Source organism: Lissotriton vulgaris, chromosome 5 (genome assembly GCF_964263255.1).
Source record: "Lissotriton vulgaris chromosome 5, aLisVul1.2, whole genome shotgun sequence".
NCBI lineage: Eukaryota > Metazoa > Chordata > Amphibia > Caudata > Salamandridae > Lissotriton > Lissotriton vulgaris.
The window spans coordinates 1,885,362,839-1,885,381,919 of NC_141693.1; the positions used below are offsets into that span (position 1 = coordinate 1,885,362,839).

Here is a 19,081-nt window from a genome sequence, read left to right on the forward strand (position 1 = left end):
CTATTAACGTTGTCTGGACAAAGCAGTTCAGCTGCTCTAGCCCCTAGATTAACAAGCATTGGCAAAAACTAACATGTTTCGCTTATGCAAGACCTATTGGTGGTGTCAATGCTTTTTAAAGTGTTGCATAGCAGAACAGACTGGTGTGTAACATGGCTTAAAGTAAATAAAAACAAAGTGGTACTGTGCGGGCAACGCTGGCTGCACCATATCTTTTGTTTTTGTTTACTTTAAGCCTTGTTGGACAGCAGCTGCTGCTATGCAGCATCTTTATATAAAATAAAAACAGATGATTACGCCAAATAGCTGTGCGATGTGTGACTGTAAAAAGCTGGTGAAAAGACCAGCAGCAACTATCTAAATACTTTGGAATTATTAGATGGTTGTCAATTCTACATACATCTATGGCTGTTCATGGGACCTGGCCTGATGTGTGGATGCAAGTGGTCTGAATACTGTGCGTGGAATGAATGCTTGTATCTTTGTGTGTTGTGTGTGTGTTGGGTATACTTGTGTATGGGCTATGTGGATTGAGAATTTTGTGAAAATATTTGCAGCTACCTCGTAATTCTTGTTTGTGTGCTTTGAAAGAAACTAATGAATTATTACTTAAATCTTCATCTCAGCCACTGAAAATAGCTTCACACAATTCGAACTTCGACCTTTTCAGTGAGGAGCACACAGCGTTGTACACTTTCTGCAAGAGTCACTTTGAATTGGAGCCTTTCAACCAAAACATTTGAGTTTTAACCAAATGAAGAAAGTGGGAGAGGGACCAGGACCTGCTGCAGGTGCCCACCAACACTCTTGAATTTAAAAGGCGAGACTCTGCTTTCAGTCACCTAACTATCGATGCTTGGATGTGAATAAACACAAATATCAAAAAGGTGTTTTAGCACTGGTGATGAAATCTCACAGTATTTAAGAATATAACCACATGTAATCACACATTGTTGGGAGCCCCACTTTAGCAGTGTGGCTACATCAAACAGGTTCAGTTCAGATTGGAAATATTGAGTGGAATCTAGTGCAGTGGTAAAACCAAGGGCGTAGCTACCATAGAGGCAGCAGGTGCAGGGCACTGGGGCACCTTGAACCCTGACAATGCTACAATGTATTGCCCTGACAGCGGTCAAAGGGGCCATTTCCCTTCTTGCACCAAGGCCCATGGCAGGGACTTTCACAGCATAGCATTTGGCTGCATAGTCCTTCCATAGACTGTCAGGGCATAGCACATGGCGGCTTAATAGCAAGAGGCAGCATAGGCCTATCGGAGACTGCCAGATCATAACACAAGCAAGAAAGGCCCATCAAAAGCTGTCAGAGCATATCACATGGCATTATAGGCCCTCTACAGACAGTGACAAGCATAAAGCATGGCAGCATAGGCCCTTCAGAGACTGTCGGAGCACAACACATGACATAACACATGACAGCATAGACCCGTCTCAGTCTGTCAGGACATAGCACAAGACGGCAAAGTCCCACTAGAGACTGTCAGAGCATAACACATGGCAGCATAGGTCCTTCAGAACCTGTCAGGCCACAGCTCTTCATTGTGAAGACCCTTCAGAGATGCATAGAGCACAGCACGTGCAAGCTTAGGCCTTTCAGGGACTGCCAAAGCAAAGATCTTCAAAGCATAGTCCTCACTGTGACTTTCAGGGCGCAGCTCTTTATAGCACAGGCCCTTCAGAGAGTGTCAGAGCAGAGCTCTTTGTGGCACAGGCCCTTCAGGGACTGTCCGAGCAGAGCTCTTTATATTGCATAGACCCTTTATAGACTGCCAGAACACAACTGTTCACAGGATAGGCAGGGCCACTGGAATCATGTGATTGTGGGGCCACAGCATTTTTCGCAAGCCACATTTGCCACATAATCCATCATCTTCTGCATAATCTGCAGATTTCAACCAAAAAGATTATTTCTAGCTTAAACGGTTGTATAGTTACTAAAAACACAGCGACCTGTTACTGTGCAGCGGAAGGGCCAACCTGTAGAAATGTCAAAATAATGAAAAGATCCTATCGGAAACTGTGCTGTATTACGCCGCATAATTTGTTTTTAGTTGCTGCATAATTTACTCAACCCTCCAGCATAATTTTGCCCTCCTCTGCTGTATAATTCCAGTAGCCCCGAGCATAAGTCTGTAGCAGGGTTTCCGTTCTCCCACAGAACTGTGCACAGAGATCTAAAACCTGGGTGAGTTAGGGTGACCCAAAACTCACCTTAGTATCAGAAATCCCCTTACCAAGCTAGCTACAGTGTCTCATTGATACTAACAACTTCCCAATGACTTAGACAATCCAGAACATGAACTTAGGGTACCTCAGGTATCGTGGAACACATGAACACTCTTTCGTTATATAATCATTTCAAACCAAAACTGGGAGTCAAAGAACACACGTGCAAGTTTGAAATATTTATTTTTCAATGCAAGGTTCTCAAACGCAGTATCTTATATAATACCAACATACATATTATAAAATTTCAGAGTTATCAGCATAGTCACTAATCCATAGTAAGCGAATGGTGATAGCATATTATAATGCAAAATCTATATAAAGTTTGTATCACCTATATTTCGCGCACCCTATTTAGCATATTATATTATGTCTAAGAAGGTCTCATTTGGGTTCTAGCAGGGCGGGCCCATACCTTTAAATTTCAGTAGGAGTAGATCACATCAACAGCTACCAGCTCTCTGCATGCGAAGTATCAAGTGTGTTGATTCATTCCCTGTAACTCCATCTTAAACCCGCGTAGAGCCCAATGTTGGCAGCAACATTATTTGTGTTATGTCTAACGTGGTGCGAGGATCAGGCCTCCAGCAACCTTGTGTTAGGTTATTCTTAGAGGGTGCAGTTCTCAGTGTGCAGACAGTTGTACCAAGTGTACCAAGCACAACTGATATCAGAGCGATAACATATTATTCTCAAATAAATCACATCTTTCGTCTAGGTTGAAAGCTACAATAACAATTAGGTGTCGTGTGCAAACTGAAGCCGAAGGAAAATATGTCGTTTAAACATTTAATAAACACATGCTAACTTAACACAATATATAGAAACGCAGTAACCATATGACACCCCCCCAATGATCCGAGGACGGTCAAAAAAAAACAAGCCAATACTATAAGAAAGGCAAAACATGAAAGCAGAGTTCAACAATATTGAGCCAAGCTAAATGTATGTAGATGTATATAAAAATTAACAATACAAAATATGTATGAATGCCTATAGTGGCCACACAAAAATATAAAAATCATGAACTTGAGGCCAATTGTGAAATCATAGGCCCAGATCATCTAAAACTCGAATGTTCATAAAAGAAAAGGCACCATTCAGAATTACTAAAAAGTCACGTGCCAGCATAGTGAAAGTCTTCAAAGTCACTCATGGGTTGATAGAATATGCAAAATAGGTAGCCACAGCTTCCAACATAAAATCACTGCCATCATCCGAAAACAGTTCAGCCATCCAATTAAGCAATGGGAAAGAACATATGTGCTCCTCCAGCACCGAATCCTCTAGCAACATCAGAGGACAACTCAGTGGGTTCTCGAGAACGCTATGTGCCAGAAAGTCATGCGCCGCTGCGGATACGTCCCACTGACCCATTAGTCCATGCATCGCTGCCACGGCCATAACCCTTTCGTCAGAACAAACCAACTCGTGAGCAACTACGGGGCTCATCAGCTGATCAAAATTGACGTCAGGAGAAGTCGTCAAGCAGAGACACAAATCAATGGCCCAGTCGAAATCACAGCTCAGGCAATGAAACACAGGCTGGACACATGTGAAATAGGAAAACCGAAATGATAATCCAAATGCCGTGCTTAAAGTCGCAAGCGGCAAGGTTCCATAGTAATTAAGCATCCGGTTGCGAAACAGTGTTAGAAGGGGCTGAGCGGCTTCTTGCACAGGATGGGCATCCATGTTTTATAAAGCAAAATATCACCAAAACGCCTGCAGCCAAAGCCAGCAAAACAGGGAATCCGCCAAATAAACTTGCGAATTTAGAATGAAAGAACGCAGGGATAATACCAAATACTTTTTCAAACGTAGTCACGAGACCACTGCTAACCAATTTAAAAAAATGTGCGATCCCAGACGTGGAGGAGGCATTAAAGATTTGATGAACCAGCTCGCAGAAATGAAACGGCAAGTCAGTATTTAAAAGTGCCTGCACCTCTGTGCCTGTGTTAGCTATGTGAAGGACATAAGTTTCACGGGCCGAGCTCAGGGCCACTTCTTTTTGAGACAAAAGAGCTCTTATTCGGCTCAAACCATTGAACTCCGCTCTCAAGGTTGGTATTCATGGCCAGATGGAGACATCTGAATTCCCATGCGTGGGAGGGTATAGAACGTTCTTGCAACACACCACACGCTCTGATACAGTTACCACATAAGCGATACCGATTAATAACCCACAACATTCCTCGTTATTTAAAAGCAAATAACTACCATTTGTCAATAAAGTGAATGTGGGAACTATTGCATGAACCGGTGTGCCTTTCAAAACACAGGCCAAATTAGGCCGGTCCTGATTACAAGAACCATGCAACTGGATGTGTCTGCATATCAGTGAACGGTCAGGCGACTGTGTGCATTCTTCACCATTCAGATTCACTTCCTTCCCTTCCTTCAAGCATCTGTATGTGTATGGTAAAGACCATGTCTCATGTAGGAAAGCACTGCCTAGTGGTTCATATCGCCCTATAGCAATATATCGCATACAATTTGTAAATTTATACAGAGCAAATGGCAAAGTAATAATACCATGGATAAGCCATGTAGCAGCGGCTGCCTCAGCCACAGAAAAGGGCAAAGATTCTAACTTTTCAATGTGTAACATAGAAAATGATGCATCTCGCATGGAAAGCATGCGCTGTTTGTCAGTCAAATTAAAAGGGGCAAATAGTGATGTGACGTTCATATAACTCCAAGGCACTCGACCAGCCTTCAGAGTCTGTAGTGTCCAAGCAAACTGCATTACAGAACGCAATTGATTTTGACCATGATACAATACGGACACTTCATCATGTACAATGTCAACAACAGAAGAAACAATATTGTTCAACGTGTAAATTCGGGAGGAAAGCGTGTTAATACTGTTATCGACAACTGCAAGCACTTTTTCTAAATTTGCTTGACCAATTGCCCTTAGGCGCTTAGCAGCCTCAATTTGAGAAACTTTCCAAATTTCATTGTATACCGCATAAATCCATCGTTTAGATCTACCTTTAGCTGGGCCTTTTATAAAATCGTTCAAATCCACATTTTCAGTTAATTGAGACAGATGTAGTTTAACTGCAGCTAAAGTGGAATGTTGTAACCAATTCTGACACAGTTTCCCCACAGAGTAAGCGGTGACAGTATAATCAGTTTCAAAATGGGGATCTGGTCGTACTTGTTTGAACCCTTCAGCCAACCCCAGAAATCGACGTTGGCAAGAATCAGAACTCTTTTGCCATAATAGCCAACCCTTTGGGTCCAAACTGGATACATTAAAGGACGAATTGTGTAGTAGAGACTGTATCTCACGAATAGATAATTCAGAAAAATTACCCCAACCTGAATATTCTTCCAATTCGGGGATAATTGGTGTATTCAATGTTTTAGAAGTAGCCAATCCAAAGCATGTTGTTTGGGAAATAGTAGAATTTAGAAACAACATGTGATTCGGGATGAGACATGCACGGTGCAAAGCCTCAGTGCCTTGTACCTGCCAATCTTTGGTACCCCAAATCGATTTAACATCAATTATTCCCTTCCAGAACTCGTAGCCATCTAAAGCCAATTTGTCTAGAAAGGACTTCGAATACAACAACTTTGTATCGGTAAGTCTAACTTTGGACATGGATTTTTCCGTCGTCCTGAAATAAAATGACTCAGGATTTGATTGGTTGAAATCTGTAAAATAACTATATTTTTTCAGAAATGTACTGGAGCTTCCAATTAAAGGAGCTGGGCAGTGCTCCCACTGCGTGTAATTCACAGCAACCCTCCTGGAATTCGTCTTATGGAGAAAATGATTACCATAATGTTGGAAGCAAAACAAATCACCATAATTAATAGAATCTAAATATAAGTCTTCAGCATCAAAAGCCGCATAGTATTTCAAATCAGAGAATAATGCTTTACGGCCTGAATATCCCAATCATCAGAACGTATATTCTGTTTAATCACATCTCCCATGTTTACTCTAAGCACATTCGGAACATTAATCACTTCAGTGGGCCCATGTATTTGAAATCTAACCGCATCCCACACAATCCCATCAAGGACAGGCCAAGCAGTAATGTTGACTGTATTCAAGTTTCGTTTCAGTCTGTGTGCTGAACGTGAAGAGGAAAGAGGGGCCAATGTTCCATTAAGGTACCGAATTCCTGTTCTTTCTTTAACGTAGTGACCATCGCTCAGCTGGAAAAAATAAAACACAAAACCAATTGACATAAAAAGGTAAAATGAAAATAAGATCAACCAAATGTATGTCCAAGGGGGAATTAAAAAATGTTTTTTAAACAACGTGGCATATTTCGCAATAGTTGAGGGTTTCTTTGAAAGTTCCGAAACAGAGTCAAAAGAGAATCTGGACTGGTCGGCCAAACGAGTCTGTAAATCAGGCATCGATAAATCAGCCATGTAGCAGTGCCTCACCATGGAAGGACAGGATACAGCCGGTGTCATGTTATGAAGAATCGGCCACCCTGTGTGTCTTGACATTGTCAATAGAAATAAATCTGTTTTCCTTACGACCTGGAAGTGGTGGTAAAATGACTGTTCTTGTGCCCTTCACTCCAAGAACTCGAACTGGTGCACGATATGAGGGACCAAACTCTTTCTTGTTATCGATCTTCTCTCGAACCAGTTCTCCAACTTGGGGTAGCCAGCCAACTACCGGGATCTGCAACGCATCATCCGATGTGGAGGGCAAATGTTCCTTTGCTAGACTGTCTCTGGTCTTTTGTAGATCCTGTAAAACATTGCAATGTTCATCTACGTCAAAGGCCGTGGCCTGGGCCTTGCAGTCTAGCCCATCGAGGTCAGGGACATACATCTTGATACCAAAGAGCATTTCGTACGGGGTCCGCCCACCCAGAGACCTTCTAGGGAGATTATTAAGCGCACGCTGCACGCCATTGAGGTGGGCTAACCAGTTTCTGCCAGTGCCTATAACTCGGGCTGTCAAAGATTGCTTTAAGTCACGGTTCATTCGTTCCACTACACTGTTACCCTCGGGCCTGTACGGACTTGAAAACTTGACTTGGACCCCCAACGAAACCATAGCATCCTTATACGCCTTAGAGGCGAAAGCCGGACCCTGATCCGAATGGAAGGTACCACAGGCAAAAATCCCTATAAAGACTCGCAAATCCTTGGTGACAGTCCGTGAATCAGCGCTCCGATGTGGCCATACCCACACAAAGCGTGTGCATGAGTCAACTGCTACCAAGATGTACTTGTATGCAGTATCAGAAGAAAATGGACCGCAGTGATCCAAATAAACGCATCCAAGCGGTTTATTAGAGATGTACAACTGTGTCTGAGGCGGACGCGCAGCAGTTGAAGGTTTAATCTGCTGGCAAATGTCACATTGAAGGACATAATCGCGCGTCTGTTTGTACAGTCCCCGCCACCAGAACCTCTGTTGTAGCTGAGTTACAGTGGCTGAGACGCCCGCATGCGCAGACGCCACACCTTCATGAGCCGCTGTAATCAAAGCAGCCCTGCGATCCGAGTTGGGAACCAGACGTTCGCCAACATCAGGAATTTTCACATAAGGAACCTTATCGGGACTTAAGTGGTATGTGTATTTAGAAGGGAACCCCGCAGGATATTTACCTCCCTTCTCCGTTGCAGCCACAGCTGCCAAGATGTCATCATCTATTTTGCTTTTGGACCTCGTGACTGCTGCAACTAAGTATTTCGATACTGCTGACTTTGCTGCTTCATCAGCAAGCGAGTTACCAACAGCGTGGACCCCCACACGCTGATGGCCGAGAGTATTAATCACAAACACGAGTGGCAACTTCTCTTTAAGTTCTGCCACTCGGACCCAGATCATTTTATGTTTTATTGTGTTACCTTTGGAATCGCGAAATTCATTCTGAATCCAAAAGAACAAGTTTTCATTGTAAGACTGGACACAGTAGTAAGAGTCACTTACGATCAAAGTCGTCACACTTGGATCCGCGTACTCCAATGCAAGCATCAGAGCACGAAGCTCTGCTAATTGTGCGATGCAGTCCCCAAGCGTCTGCGTGTGCACGACACTGGACTTGAACTCATCGTTCACCATGGCACCGACCACAATGGCGCATGCGGAAACGTAGGCATGTTTAGAGCCATGCGCAACCTGCGCCGAACCATCAGTGTAAATGATGCAATGGAAATCCTCCAACGGCCGCATCGCTAAAGGAGCAGGATGAACAAATTCATACTGTAAATACTCCTGCGACCGTAAAGTGGCGTCAAAAATAAACGTGACATCCTGGGATGTCAAGGATGCAGCCCACTGAATCCACCTAGGGTGCAAAGCTTTGCAATTTGGTACACTGGCTTTCGTAACTGCCTCCAAGGCAGGACACGGGGTAACAACCAACATGCGCTTTCTTTGCGACAGGGCACGTTCCTTAAGAATTGCCATCTGTACAGCCGTTAAAACTTTCTCCACAGTGGAAAAACGCAGTTCAGCCGAAGTGTACAAGTGTGACTTGTAAGCAATAGGTACTGTATCCCCTTCATTAAAAGTCAGGTACGTGAAACCCACCGCCCCAGGGATAATTCTTATCACCAGGTTGGTCTGGTTATCACGAGTCTGTAAGTATTCAGAAGCGAGCAAATCAGCCTGCAAAGACTGCAGAATGGCTGAATGCTCAGGCAGCCAGCATGATTTGGAAAAAGATGGTTGTATCAAAGCATACAAAGGCTTGATACGCTGGGCATATTCCGGAATGTATGTCCTCCCGAAATTCAAAAAGCCCAGTAAAGATTGTAATTTTTTCAGTGTTGTCGGAGATCGCATCTGTGCGCACTTCTCCAGGAAATGAGGAGCCAACCCCTTTCCTTCGTGTTTAAGCTCGTAGCCCAGAAACAACACTGTGTACTCTGCAATGTGCGATTTTGCAAAGTTAAACTTGTAACCTATGTCTGCAAAGCCACAAATTATGCTATTAACTCGACACAGATGCTCCCAAAGATCGTCGTCTGTGAGATAAATGTCATCCACATACGAACAAGCAACTGGGTCGAGTCTCTCCAAGAGAGACACTATGCGGGCGGAAAAAACTCCAGGACTATTCTTATAGCCCATCGGGAGACGTCGAAACTTTTTTTGCACACCGCCACAAGTAAAGCTGGTCCATTGGGAACTTAGACCATCTAATCTATGGGCATAAAACCATTGGAAATGTCAAGCGTGGTTTTAAACCGTTTACGCTCAAGACTATTCACTAAAGCAGAGCCATGAGTATTCTGTACTGCGCAGTTACGGCAATGCGAGTTTAAATGCCTATAATCCAAGACCAAACGATATGAGCCGTCCGGCTTGTTTACAGTAAAAAGGGGGTTATTCATAGGTGACACACACGTTTCAATTACACCTTGATATTCCAATTGTTCAAGGATAGCTGCGACTGAAGCTTTGGCTTCACTCCGTATGGGATATTGAGGTTGAGGCTGCGGCTGAGACCGTAACGGAATCTCATGGCTTGGAGACAGTTTACCCCAGCCACACTGATTACGGTACACAGCCGGCGCAAGCGCCAGAGCCCACTCTTCTGCAAAATGCAGCGCCTCCACTCTCGATACAGTGTGCGCGAAACTGGGGAGGATCACCTCCTCCCCTCGCGGAGCTGCGAGAACAAAAGGTGGGGGCCAGTCAGCCTCCGAAAGCAAAATGTCATACATAGACGAAAGATTTTCCCAAAATACCCCTTTTACAGTTCGTTGCATGTCACCTTCTATTAACAGGACAATTTCAAAAAGACGTTCAGGGGGAGCAACATGCGTATCAGCTGTTTCAATCACAACATAAGTATCAGTCGCTGTCACCTTCAACAGTGGACGGAGGGCCTCTCTCACTATGGTAATCTCTGCCGCGCTGTCCAGCAAGTTCAGAGCCCACGTCAGATTCCGAAGCCGCGTTCTCACTATCTGGGGCATATCGAAGCGCTGTCAGGGCGGCGACTTTCTTCGTGGCAAACTGTGGTCTCTTGGGCGTAGTGCCTTCCTGCTGTTCTCCACCGTTACGCTGGCGGGGCTGACCACGTCCTTGCTGGCCACCCCGGCCCCTGCCGCCCCCTCCACCACCGGTTGACGGAGCCGATGAGTCCTGAAAGGAACAAGGAGAGCGTTGGTCAGAAGCCTGAAACCTCTCAGGCGATTTAATCATCGCGCGATCGCGCAAATCATAAACTCTATCTGACTGCGCAGGCAACGGTGACGCAGGAGCATAAACCTGTGTTTGTTGTTGTTGTTGCTTACCCTGATTCTACTTTTTTGGCCAATTCTGTTTCTTGGACTTGGGTTGACCACTAGTTTCCGAAGACTGACCCTGTGGTTGCTTTTTCTCTTTATCAGGAAAAGCCTTAAGACCCTATGCATTGCGGCCAACTGTTTTATAAGCCGCCACAATTATCCTTGCCAACTGACGGGGTTTCTCGGCCTCGGGAATTAACGCTAAAGCGTTAGCAACCTGAAAGTTCACTGCATCCCCCTTGACATTTGCAAGGATCAGATCGCAAACTACATCAAAGGTGCCACACAGGCGCATACCCAACTCAACTGCCGATTCCGGTCCATGGTCGTCTTGAACCCGTTTAAGGACCGTACCCAGATTGGTCACAGACGGGGTGCCATAGCACCTCGAATAGACCGCTGCAAAAGTCTTACCCCAGGTCTCACAGTCAACAAGTTCAGGGGCCAAATCTTTCGGTAAACTTAGTGTAAGAATCCGGTGTTTGTCACCAGGATTCGTATTAGGAAACACAGCTTCCAGCTGGCCGAATTTTTCCGCAAGCCAGAAAAGAAAATCATCCTTATCCTGGGGCTTTTTGCCCATTACGGAATTCACCATGACAGGATTGATTTTTAAACCAGCCTGCTCTGCTCGAAGCTGCGCAACCCTAGGGGCTGCGTCTTGAACATTACGGCTTGTGTATTGAACAAGCGCTCTAATCACAGACACTGTGACTTCATGAAGCCGCCGCAGATCAGCCACGTTACAAGTGGCGCGATGAGGGTGAGGAGTGAATCCAGCCAAAGTGGGCCAATTAGTGCCCGGAATGGACAAAGGACCCAACCTCGGAGCGGTTAAAGCGTGTGGTAGGGCGCCACCAAACCAAACTCCATGCTACCAAGCATCAATAGGAACCTCCAGTGCCCTGTACGGAGCATACGCAACCGGTACAGCCGAAGCAGTGTATGAATGGAACACTCCAGAATTAGCGTCCACCGCCGGAAATGTCACCCACGAATAAAATAGTTCGTACGGGTAAGCATGTTCCGCACTCACCACCAGAACCACAGCCAAGCCTTCCACAGGGACATTAAAAGCCTGCAAATGGTCACGCACCGCAATGCGACTATGCTGCAGGATGTCCACGGCGTGTGCCATGTCAGCACAGGAAAGTGAAAAAACAAAGAATACTTTGTAGCACAACTGGGTAGTAATTCAAAGAAACCGTTTTAGATAAATTCAAGCTTGAAAAGACCTATTTCAAAAATAGGTAGGTTGTCCGACACCACCGTTTTCCGGAAACGGGAATGAAGGGGTTAAGGTTTGAATGATATACTACTCGAGTGTCATGATATAAGGCCAACAACGTATGGGCGCCATGTAGCAGGGTTTCCGTTCTCCCACAGAACTGTGCACAGAGATCTAGAACCTGGGTGAGTTAGGGTGACCCAAAACTCACCTTAGTATCAGAAATCCCCTTACCAAGCTAGCTACAGTGTCTCATTGGTACTAACAACTTCCCAGTGACTTAGACAATCCAGAACATGAACTTAGGGTACCTCAGGTATCGTGGAACACATGAACACTCTTTCGTTATATAATCATTTCAAACCAAAACTGGGAGTCAAAGAACACACGTGCAAGTTTGAAATATTTATTTTTCAATGCAAGGTTCTCAAACGCAGTATCTTATATAATACCAACATACATATTATAAAAATCAGAGTTATCAGCATAGTCACTAATCCATAGTAAGCGAATGGTGATAGCATATTATAATGCAAAATCTATATAAAGTTTGTATCACCTATATTTCGCGCACCCTATTTAGCATATTATATTATATCTAAGAAGGTCTCATTTGGGTTCTAGCAGGGCGGGCCCATACCTCTAAATTTCAGTATGAGTAGATCACATCAACAGCTACCAGCTCTCTGCATGCGAAGTATCAAGTGTGTTGATTCATTCCCTGTAACTCTATCTTAAACCCGCGTAGAGCCCAATGTTGGCAGCAACATTATTTGTGTTATGTCTAACGTGGTGCGAGGATCAGGCCTCCGGCAACCTTGTGTTAGGTTATTCTTAGAGGGTGCAGTTCTCAGTGTGCAGACAGTTGTACCAAGTGTACCAAGCACAACTGATATCAGAGCAATAACATATTATTCTCAAATAAATCACATCTTTCGTCTAGGTTGAAAGCTACAATAACAATTAGGTGTCGTGTGCAAACTGAAGCCGAAGAAAAATATGTCGTTTAAACATTTAATAAACACATGCTAACTTAACACAATATATAGAAACGCAGTAACCATATGACAAGTCCTTTTGAGAATAGCAACACAGGCAAAGCTCTAGCAGCATAAGGGCTTTGTGCATAATTACAACGCAGCTGAAGACCCAACATGCTAATAGGATAAATTACTATTCAAAAATACTTTCCTCTGTGTACTCCTTTTGATAAAGCATTTCTTTGAAAGACACCGTCCTTCTTTTCAAAGCTGCAGTTGTTTCATGCAGCCTTTTCGGTTAACCCCCAGCCCTTGGCAAATAAAGGCATTTTGGCGCTGAAAGGTCAGCACCTCTTCCAGATCTGTGACAGCTGTTCTTGTTTTCTCTTCAGTGTTGATTATATTTTCCCAGTAGAAGTTGAACAGTGTCTTTCGTGTCCCCAGGAATGCAACAGGCAAAGCGAGAGTTTAGCTAAAATATATGTGCCTCTTGTAGTTTTTTAGTAGATTCTTAACTTAGGTTATAAGTGCCGGCGATGTTGAGCTCTGGGTAAATACATGCTGGTGAAATGATTTGTTAAACACGGGAATTAACCTCTTGGCTGCTAATGACAAGGGTAACTCGTCATGGACTGTCCATTGATTTCAATGGAAATAATATGATATGAAAAATAATGCCTTAGCAGTAAAGGGGTTAAACCCTGTAAATGTGTCTAGTCAGACAAGTCGCTGTAGCTCATTCATCTGGGACTCCTGCGGGCAGCCCTGGGCAACTGAGCAACCCCCTCCCCGGTGCCAAAGGTACCAGTGCGGTGCCTACAAATAAGCTAGACATCTAGAAGGTGGCGCTGGCAGCGAACAGTGCCCACTGAGGCATCTGTGCTCATATGAGTATGGGATGGTGCCAACCCTACCACTGAGGGTTGAGCGGAAGAGTGCTCACTCTTGCGCACTCACTCCAAACCGAGTAGAGAAAGGGCAGGTCCCCATTTACTTTGGCGGGAGAGGGGCGCTCGTGTTTCTAGACATGGTGCTTCTCGGTAAAGTGTCGGTGCCGAGCTCCCCACAGCAGCCGGTGTGTCCAGTTTTATTTAGTTATTTATTTATTTATTCAATGCATTTTTATATAGCGCAGACTTTACCCAAAGGTGTCATAGGGCTTCACAATAGAACCAAGTACATTGCATGAGGACATTTACACGTTACAGATACAAACGGGATAGTTGAAAAAGTAAAATAAAAGAATAGGATGCAATTATTCAAAAAACCAAAAATACATTAGGATTAGGATCGTACAGGCATATAATACATATTTACAACATTGTAAGAACTTACAAAATCAGGAGAAAGCAAAATGGTCTTGAGGGACGTGAATAGGGATGTATTAATTCTGGAAGTGTCTTTGGAAGAGAAGAGATTTGAGGTCAGTTTTGAAAGTCCAGGTAGAGGTGGTGGTACGGAGTAGTGGAGGAAGCAAGCTCAGCATTGCCTGAGAAGGATTGAGCCATCGCGCTTTCCCTTTTGAAGGTGGGGGGGCTCAAGCAGTACATTTTCAGCATTACGTGAAGGTCTAGATCCTACAGAGATTTTAAGTTTATTTGCCAGGTATCGAGGGGAGGAAGTGTGCAAGGCTTTGTGGGTGATACAGGCAGTCTTGTAGATTGACCTTGTTTTATTGGGAAGCCATCGAAGAGAAAACTATATGGGTGTGATTTGGTCACTTCTTTTGGCCCAAAAAACAAAGCGAGCTGCTAAATGGAGTACGGATTTAAGAGGGGAAAGGTGGGATTTGGGGAGGCCAGCAAGGAGAGAATTGCAATAGTCCAATCTAGAGAGAACCAGAGATTAGACCAAGGTTTTTAGGTCTTGCTGTAGAAAGTAACGTCAAATTCCCCAGAGAATGCTCAGTTGGTAACATGTATTTTTTACAATAGAATTGATGTGGGAGTGTAGATTGAGCCATTTGTCAAGTATGACACCAAGGGATTTAGCGCTATCGACAACATTAGGTTTGTTGTTAAGTAAATTCAGCTTATCCATCCAAGATTCAACAGGAGGAGGAAAGAGTGAGGTAGAGAGGAGAAGTAATTCAGTTTAGGAAGGATTCAGAATGAGTTGATGGGCTAACATCCAGTTTTGACTAGAGTTGAGAGTAGTGTTGAGGATTGAGATGTTGTGTGCTGAAGACACCTTAAGGTAGATTTGGGTGTCATCAGCATAGAGGTGCAAAGGATCCCAGATTTACTTAGGAGATTTCCCAATGGTTCCAAAAAAAGATTTTAAAAAGTGGGTGCGAGGATAGAACATTGAGGGACACCGTGACCTACTGCTATTGAAGACGAAAGGATGTTAGCTAATTTAATCACTTGAGATCCATCCGATAAAAATGAAGCAAACCATTTAAGCACTGTGCCTTCCAAGCCCATTCTCTGTTTGAAAGCGTTTAGGAGAGTGTTGTGATTAACAGTGTCAAACACTGCAGAAAGGTCTAGAAGAATCAGAAGACAAGACTCCCCTGAGTCAAGTGCACACAGGGCATTGTTGATCACTTGCAGCAGGGCTGTTTCAGTGCTGCAGTCTTGCATGAAACCAGATTGGTATTCATCGAGAAGGTTGTTATCCTTGATATGTAGGGAAAGTTGTTTCGCTACACATCTTTCTGTGATTTTTGCAAGAAAAGGGAGGTTGGTGATGAGGCGGAAGTTGTTGAGGTCATTCGCGTGAGCGGAGGGTTTTTTAAGAAATGGGGGAACCTGTCCTGATTTAAGGGCAACAGGGAGGGAGCCTTGGCTGAGGAAGACGTTAACCAGACTGGTCCAATAGGAGAGAGTGTGGGTGTAGAAGGCAATGCCGATATCACTAGGAATAGGGTCGAAAGAATGGTTAGAGAGTTATCTTTCGAGAATGCATTTAAGGAGGGCATCTTCAGACATGACGTCAAAGTTTTGCTAAATGACTAAGGAATTGCACTCCTCTGGGGGGTGGGTGGGTGGGGGGGGTAGGGAGAAAGACCTTATCCACCATTAATTTCACTTTAGTCTGCAGCACTACTCTCCCAGCTTTGAATGACTGTTTCACCGAGCCTGGGGCAGGGCACGTAGGCTTACTCCTTGCTGGCGTTAGCTGAATTTAAAGCCCTGCGTCCAGTGGTGATTTTCTTCCAACAGACGCCAAGTGCATGAGAGAAAGGTACGTCCCACTGCGGCAGTGCGGAGAAATGTGTGAAGCCGCCATTATAATTCAGGATTTCTCCGCCACAATACTCAATACGAAGAGATCCCTCATACTAGCTGCCACCGCAGTGCTCTTCCACTGTTGGACCCCACCTCAGTCCGAGTCCAACGCAAACAAGTATCGAGTGTTAACAGCAGCTCCACCGCAATACTCAGGACGAGGAGAGAAATTGAAAGCAAAACTTACATGTTAGTGACCTCTTTAGAGCCCGGATGGCTCTCATCCGCTGAGAGCCTCAAAAAAGTAGCTTGTGAATACAATGGCAGTCCGGTCAGGCTTGCGGAGGCGAGGAGTAGCCTCATAGGCAATGGTCATTTAACATAGATCACCGGGTGCATGCATTAGCTATAAGAGAGAGCGCGTTGAGAGCTGCCTATTTTGCGCGCAAGCGCTATGGAGAGTAAACATGAAAAAAAGTTTTGCTTCAAAAGCAGATGTAAGTAAGATTTGTAGAAGTGCTGCTTATCACCCCAGAGGGTATCCAGGCGTTTGGGGGAGGGGTGCATGTTTATAGGTAGCATGTATAGATGAGCATAGTAGTGACATACCGTAGGTAGATGGACAAGGTGCAACATACGCAGCAATGCAATATCCTGTGATTCTGGGCAAATCTGTCATCTAATCTCTCCAGGTGATAAACTGCTATATAAATCTGCGGCAGGATAAAAAAGCAGAAAGAGGCTAAACGTTTTGAAAAGATAGCGACACCCAAGCGGTTGTTAACAGTATTTCGGCTATGGGAAACTGATAAGAGAAGCAGAGGAGGAACAAGTATTGGTAAATGCAGGAAAATATGCTACTGCCGATAGAAATGCAGAAAAAGTAAGTGGCAAGTACAGGAACCAAAGAAAAGCCAGGAAAGAGAGGAGACGGGATGTAATCCCCTTTTAAGTTTATATTTAAAAACAATAAATTTCATGCATTCTGTTTGTTTCAAACCTGTACATTTTGGCTTTATAATTCAAGCTTTCCGTGTTGTTAACAGCATTGTGTGAGTTTGCAGGTTATACTTTGGCAGCATCAGGCACACATTTCCACCGGGAATTTGTCTTCTGCGCATCTGCTTTTGAACAGTCGGGGCACTGCATTTAGGTTAGTGAGCCCAACGCTTCCAGTGGCCGGTGCTCTTGGCTTGGAAAGTTGTAACAGTAGCAACACTGTTCCTAGGGAGGTGATACACTGAGCATTGCGTGTTGGTGACGTTTGTCCCAGGCTAGCGTGGCTGTGCAGTTTTTGTTTACGAGCCCTGGACGTCCACGCCGCACTGATAATCCACATGAAGGTATGCCGGGACCAGAGCCTCACACAGCGATTAGGCAATGCAGCAGGTACTTTATTTATAAGATATTAAGAAACTGCACGCAGGCATCGCATTGAAGAGAGACACGTTTTTTGCCAAATAATTTGCTTCATGAATAATAATGGTTTTCTTTACGAACGGGAGTTGTTTCTCTTTATTGAAGACATAATTAAAACAAAGTATCAATTCGTACGACGAAACCACCTTTGCATTTTCTGCACAGCTTAAGCAAATAACTTGTTCCTTCCTCTCTTACCCTAAAAGTAAAACCGTTTTTATATGATATACATGAAGAAAAGATTCCATTCTGTAACACAAACATAGAGAAAAGTGTTCCCCTCCCGAAACCATAAGGAATGTCTCTATCTACTGAAGGACATAAGAGAACCTGACAGGTTTTGAACTTCCAATTTTAAGGAGTAGTGCTATCATAACTACATCACACAGGAGCAGTGGGAGGCTCACTTACAGGCTGTGCTTAAAATGGGCCCTGTCTGCTGTGACACAACTATCATCTAAAATGTTATTAAATAAAAAAATATAAAGCAGAAATCTCAAATTAGTGGTAGATTTGTAGCCATTTACGTCAAGATACAGAGGGGTTTGGGTCACTTTCATTTTTGAGGCCCCTAGCTCGTAGTTCGAGTTTTATGAAAATACCAAAAATGAGTAAGTAAATGTGCATGTGAAAGGAAAATGATTGCCTTTCATATTTGAAATTATGTATTTTTGAAATACCAGTCAGGTAGCATTGTTTTAATAAAAACCATGACGGTATGCGTAGCTGGCAGTTTTTGATATAGCTTGTGTGTGACATTTCCATTGTTTAATTGCCCTTATGTGTACCATTCTATTGCCGGATTGGTGGCACTTTGAGTAATTCTGTATCACCTGTAAAAACAAGCAGTGAAATTCATGTAGCAGGATAAGTACCAGAAATTATCTATCCTCTTTTGCACTGGGAGAAGCTTTAGTGAAAGCTCCTTCAAACAGGTGCTACCCCTCGAAGTCCTGATGTGAGGGCACTAACCTGCCTCCCCTTCTTTCATGCTAGCACGGGAAACATCTGCAGCATCATGATATTTACCAGGCATTTCGATCCAGGCTCTGAGTCTGAGGCTATTTTCTCAAGGTTTGTCACCCACATATATTTTCATTGTATTGTATTGCAACATTTACATAGCACTAACTAACTCTAGGCGGCTGCTGATTCGCTCGCTTACACCTGGTAGGGTGTGTGGCTGGAAGGGTGTTGTCTTTGTTGTGATCCTGTGTGGGAAGTGTTTCCAAGCCGTGCCTGAGGACCACCATGTTATGGGACGAAACCCTTAACAGTGTGATGAATGAGGAAGTGTGAGAGACTGATGCCGTTTCTCTTTCAGTAAGCTGGCAGGTTTGAGTAACTCTGCAGGTCCCCTTATGTCATTTCTTATGTTCATAGTCCACATAGCTGGTTGCTGCACCGAGGTGTCCATTCTGAGATATTTTGTTTAAAGTTTATTATTCTGAATAGGAGTAGATTGGAGGAAGACATGGATCAGAGATCTGCTGGGATGGCCACTATTGTCCCCTATCAGGTTGCGATTGTGAGATGCCAAAAGGTGGTCATAGTATCTATATACTTGGGACCCGCAGTGGTGGACTAAATTAAAGTCCTCCACTGGCTGGCGGCATGTGGCAGATCTCTTCAGTTATTTCATGCCTGCTCAAATTGTCATGGGTCGTTTGTTGCTGTGAACTAGTACAATACTGGGTGATGGACTTGACTCATTCAGTTTTGCCTTATGCAAGAGTGTCAAGCATTACAAGCAGTATTATACAGTCTGTATTAACTACAATCAACTTCCCAACCTCT

The 19,081-nt window shown here is 44.1% G+C and overlaps 2 protein-coding genes across 4 annotated transcripts in view; both read left to right on the forward strand.

Moving 5' to 3' along the window:
• LOC147717624 (E3 ubiquitin-protein ligase TRIM39-like) overlaps nt 1-19,081 on the forward strand; it is a 686,221-nt gene that overhangs the window by 583,147 nt on the left and 83,993 nt on the right. The window lies entirely within an intron of this gene.
• Nucleotides 1-19,081, forward strand: part of LOC147717625 (E3 ubiquitin-protein ligase TRIM39-like) — a 356,597-nt gene that overhangs the window by 253,523 nt on the left and 83,993 nt on the right. Inside the window, exon 10 of one of the 3 annotated variants that reach the window (XM_086924412.1) lies at nt 627-679. The exons of the other annotated variants lie outside the window; for them this stretch is intronic. The gene's annotated coding sequence lies outside the window, so the exon portion shown is untranslated. Of the gene's footprint in view, nt 1-626; nt 680-19,081 lie in introns of those variants that run through there. 3 annotated transcript variants of the gene reach the window in all.